The 5,646-nt window shown below is 52.2% G+C and overlaps 1 non-coding gene across 1 annotated transcript in view; it reads right to left on the reverse strand.

Moving 5' to 3' along the window:
* The window catches only part of LOC124580577, a 1,910-nt gene extending 1,254 nt beyond the window's left edge, over positions 1-656 (reverse strand). Inside the window, exon 1 of the ribosomal RNA XR_006973200.1 lies at positions 1-656. This exon is cut by the window's left edge and continues 1,254 nt beyond it. This is a non-coding gene — a ribosomal RNA (small subunit ribosomal RNA).
* Between the last annotated feature and the right edge of the window lie 4,990 nt (positions 657-5,646).

Consider the following 5,646-nt stretch of genomic DNA (forward strand, 5'->3'; position numbering starts at 1 on the left):
AATCCAACTACGAGCTTTTTAACCGCAACAACTTTAATATACGCTATTGGAGCTGGAATTACCGCGGCTGCTGGCACCAGACTTGCCCTCCAATAGATACTCGTTAAAGGATTTAAAGTGTACTCATTCCGATTACGGGGCCTCGGATGAGTCCCGTATCGTTATTTTTCGTCACTACCTCCCCGTGCCGGGAGTGGGTAATTTGCGCGCCTGCTGCCTTCCTTGGATGTGGTAGCCGTTTCTCAGGCTCCCTCTCCGGAATCGAACCCTGATTCCCCGTTACCCGTTACAACCATGGTAGGCGCAGAACCTACCATCGACAGTTGATAAGGCAGACATTTGAAAGATGCGTCGCCGGTACGAGGACCGTGCGATCAGCCCAAAGTTATTCAGAGTCACCAAGGCAAACGGACCGGACGAGCCGACCGATTGGTTTTGATCTAATAAAAGCGTCCCTTCCATCTCTGGTCGGGACTCTGTTTGCATGTATTAGCTCTAGAATTACCACAGTTATCCAAGTAACGTGGGTACGATCTAAGGAACCATAACTGATTTAATGAGCCATTCGCGGTTTCACCTTAATGCGGCTTGTACTGAGACATGCATGGCTTAATCTTTGAGACAAGCATATGACTACTGGCAGGATCAACCAGGGAGCTGCGTCAACTAGAGCTGAGCAGCCGGCCGCCCGGGAGTGTGTCCCGGGGGCCCGCGCGAACACGCAAGCGTCCGCTCAATTATTCTGCAAACAGGAGGAGGCTGAGCTCCCCTGCACAATACACCTCGAAACCCTCTCAGGTCCCGGCGGCGCGCAGCGCCGTCCTAAGTACTTGGTCGGGTTCGAGAGAGGCGCAATCGCCCGGAGTTTGGCGAGTAGACGCTTTAGGTGCGACCACCCGTGCTCCCAACTGAGCTTGCCGCTGCCGACAGAGGCCCGGGAGCGTGCTGTCGTGGCATTGCCGGCGGGAGACAACACGCGCCACCTACGGTGACCGGCAGCTCCAACGCCAGCGCCACAGAAGGACAAAAGCCCCACTTGGGTGCCGAAGCGAACTCTCCCAGCACAGCGCACGCGCCAACACGTCCGCACAGCTGCGATACAAACCACCTGCGAGAACCGCAGAGGCGACCGAGCAGCAGACGGCGTCGCGGCGCCGAGCGCCGGGCGGCGGCGCATCCTCAGCGCACACAGTCCTCAATCGGACCAGCACACTGCAGATGTCCACCGCGCTTCGCACCGGGCCCGCGAGGACCTACTTTGGCCGCACGGCGCCGCGTGCAGGGTGCGCCGGCGCGCAGCTGCGCCGCCTGCCGCCTCCGTCGGCCGGCGCGCCTGCCACTGGCCGCCCCCACCAGCCGGCTGTAGCGCGTGCGCCCACGCACCGCGCGGCCAGCACGCCGGGAGGCCCCCCCTCACCGGCCGGGGACGGTCCCACCCAGCCACCGCCGCGTATCGCTTCACACCCAGATGCCATTCACGTTCGTGGGCATGGTGGGTATCGCTGGAACAACCGGTTGGTAGCTCAACCGATCGTCGCCATCACTGATTCACCTCTAGCGAGAACAACCGCACCACAACGGTTTACCAGTTGTTCATTTGCATAACGTCACCAGCAAACGTAGGCGTCCATCGCCATTTGCAAATTCAACGATTGTTGCATGCCTGTGTCAGGTGTCACGACACACTATGTCTGCCCACATACACGCAACAACATGTGCACGCTTCGCGAACACGTGGAAGGTGGCCCCCGTACGTATGCGATGTCCATTGCGCGAACGACTGTCAACCGGCCTCTGTCGCATGTCGCAGATGTGGAACGCAGTGCACCATGCTATCACGGTGTGTGAGAAGAGACGACTACGTCTGACAACACGCGCCACTACATCAACAGACGGCTCATGCTGATCGCCATCCAGGGCATACCACACTGCAATCCAGCTCTTATAGGGAGACGACACGTAGCTGAGTGCACAACATTTGGACCGCATGGTTCGCCGTTGTTGGCGCAGTCGTTGTACGGTCACATGTACCACGATGTATCATTCAGTACATGAGGACCAATGTGCAGTACAGTGTGTGATTTGGACGTACAACATCAGCGGACAGTTGACACAGGCCGTACCACAGCGTAGGCTAAGTGCTTCGCACATGCGAATGCCAATGAACAACTGCAAATGCCAATGAACAACTGCAAAGGGCATTGAGCATGTACGTCCTGCTGCCATCCACATTACAGTGTATAGCTGCAAGGTGTTTAACATGAAGCGATACACTGGGGACCGGGCAGTGCGAGTAGCAAACTATATTGCGGGGGTTGCAGTTAGGCAACACTACACTAATTTAACGCGTCGTATGACAATTACAGAGCAGGTTAAGGCCCAACGTGTGTTGGGTTAAGGCCCAACGTGTGTTGGGTTAAGGCCCAACGTGTGTTGGGTTAAGGCCCAACGTGTGTTGGGTTAAGGCCCAACGTGTGTTGGGTTAAGGCCCAACGTGTGTTGGGTTAAGGCCCAACGTGTGTTGGGTTAAGGCCCAACGTGTGTTGGGTTAAGGCCCAACGTGTGTTGGGTTAAGGCCCAACGTGTGTTGGGTTAAGGCCCAACGTGTGTTGGGTTACGTTAAGGGGCAATGTGGGTTACGTTAAGGGGCAATGTGGGTTACGTTAAGGGGCAATGTGGGTTACGTTAAGGCGCAATACAGGTTACGTTAAGGCGCAATACAGGTTACGTTAAGGCGCAATACAGGTTACGTTAAGGCGCAATACAGGTTACGTTAAGGCGCAATACAGGTTACGTTAAGGCGCAATACAGGTTACGTTAAGGCGCAATACAGGTTACGTTAAGGCGCAATACAGGTTACGTTAAGGCGCAATACAGGTTACGTTAAGGCGCAATACAGGTTACGTTAAGGCGCAATGCAGGTTACGTTAAGGCGCAATGCAGGTTACGTTAAGGCGCAATACAGGTTACGTTAAGGCGCAATACAGGTTACGTTAAGGCGCAATACAGGTTACGTTAAGGCGCAATACAGGTTACGTTAAGGCGCAATACAGGTTACGTTAAGGCGCAATACAGGTTACGTTAAGGCGCAATACAGGTTACGTTAAGGCGCAATACAGGTTACGTTAAGGCGCAATACAGGTTACGTTAAGGCGCAATACAGGTTACGTTAAGGCGCAATACAGGTTACGTTAAGGCGCAATACAGGTTACGTTAAGGCGCAATACAGGTTACGTTAAGGCGCAATACAGGTTACGTTAAGGCGCAATACAGGTTACGTTAAGGCGCAATACAGGTTACGTTAAGGCGCAATACAGGTTACGTTAAGGCGCAATACAGGTTACGTTAAGGCGCAATACAGGTTACGTTAAGGCGCAATACAGGTTACGTTAAGGCGCAATACAGGTTAGGTTAAGGCGCAATACAGGTTAGGTTAAGGCGCAATACAGGTTAGGTTAAGGTACGACATAGGTTAGGTTAAGGTACGACATAGGTTAGGTTAAGGTACGACATAGGTTAGGTTAAGGTACGACATAGGTTAGGTTAAGGTACGACATAGGTTAGGTTAAGGTACGACATAGGTTAGGTTAAGGTACGACATAGGTTAGGTTAAGGTACGACATAGGTTAGGTTAAGGTACGACATAGGTTAGGTTAAGGTACGACATAGGTTAGGTTAAGGTACGACATAGGTTAGGTTAAGGTACGACATAGGTTAGGTTAAGGTACGACATAGGTTAGGTTAAGGTACGACATAGGTTAGGTTAAGGTACGACATAGGTTAGGTTAAGGTACGACATAGGTTAGGTTAAGGTACGACATAGGTTAGGTTAAGGTACGACATAGGTTAGGTTAAGGTACGACATAGGTTAGGTTAAGGTACGACATAGGTTAGGTTAAGGTACGACATAGGTTAGGTTAAGGTACGACATAGGTTAGGTTAAGGTACGACATAGGTTAGGTTAAGGTACGACATAGGTTAGGTTAAGGTACGACATAGGTTAGGTTAAGGTACGACATAGGTTAGGTTAAGGTACGACATAGGTTAGGTTAAGGTACGACATAGGTTAGGTTACGGTACGACATAGGTTAGGTTACGGTACGACATAGGTTAGGTTACGGTACGACATAGGTTAGGTTACGGTACGACATAGGTTAGGTTACGGTACGACATAGGTTAGGTTACGGTACGACATAGGTTAGGTTACGGTACGACATAGGTTAGGTTACGGTACGACATAGGTTAGGTTACGGTACGACATAGGTTAGGTTACGGTACGACATAGGTTAGGTTACGGTACGACATAGGTTAGGTTACGGTACGACATAGGTTAGGTTACGGTACGATATAGGTTAGGTTAAGGTACACATTGTTGTAAGGAAAGGTTTAATGGGGGGCGGGGCGGGGCGGCCGGTTTGTTGATTGTGATTATAGTAAGTGGATGCCTGCGGCATCATCTGATTTGCCACGTCAGGATGCACCTTTGGCTCATGACAGGCGGCGCTCTCATTCCATGCTTGTGGCAGACCTGTGTCTTTCATTCCTGCCATTGTTTGTGTGCTGTGAGAGGAGGCAGTATTGTGATGTTGGGTGCACCCCTGTGTAGGACATGTGTGGGTGTTGGTGGCTTGGCTGAGCAATGGTGGTTGTCGGGTGGGTGGGATATTCTGTTTTCTGAGTGGACCTCCCAGTCTGGTTATGACAGTGTGGATTGTCTAATGTGGCGGAGAGGATGCACTGGGTGTTGTTCCATGCTGGTGCTTACATATTGTCTGTGTGCGTGTTACAGGCAGAGAGTAGTGCGTGATAAGGGTGTGTGGCTGACGTGTGGTTGTGATTGTGAGCAGAGTCTTTCAGCATGTATACGGACAGTTGTATACATTATCTGTATTCTGATGGCTCTATCTATTACTAATCAGCGCCGTGTATACGTTTAATCCGGTTCCAGTCGAAACTGTTGTATCTCTGTACATTAGTGACACGGCGAGCCCGCTATGTAGTTACTCGTCTCGGCAGCTTCCACCGGTGTATGGCAAATGATTATAAGGAATCAGTCTAGTCGTCAATACCGATGGTGTGACGTCACATGTCTGGGGTGGGGGACGCTGCGCCCTTCCGGTGGGTCATGGCCTAGAAAGACTCTTCCCACGCAGGGGGGCGTGGACTGTCATTGACTCTTCCAGGTAATATACTTGCCGTACGTTCTTGCGACTGCGAGTGCAACGCTCACCGGTACCGACATGGATGGAGCGCCTCCTAGCTGACCGCTCAGCATCGGCATTCGTACAGAGAGCAACGCGGTCGCGTCTCTAGCTCGTAACTGGTACAGCCCGCAGCTCATGTATAGGGACAGCGGGAATGTCGCATATTGGAGATAACTCTTCATGAAACGCATGTTATAGGGGTGGATTGCACATTGCGACTGCGGGAAAAGTCCGCCGTTCATCCGCTGGAGTTGCGAGTTGGGCGGTTGGAGTGGGGCGCAGGTGGAGTGATTGCCGGTCCACGATTTCGTGCGGCAGAGGCGCTGGCGTTGGGGTGCTGTGGTCGACAGAGGACGCAGGCTTTGTGGGTGGGGTCGAAAGATGGGCACTGTGGGCCCATCGATGTCTTGGTCGGCTTGGCGTCTCATAGATGGCGGTATCG

This window comes from Schistocerca americana, unplaced genomic scaffold (genome assembly GCF_021461395.2).
Source record: "Schistocerca americana isolate TAMUIC-IGC-003095 unplaced genomic scaffold, iqSchAmer2.1 HiC_scaffold_334, whole genome shotgun sequence".
Taxonomy (NCBI): domain Eukaryota; kingdom Metazoa; phylum Arthropoda; class Insecta; order Orthoptera; family Acrididae; genus Schistocerca; species Schistocerca americana.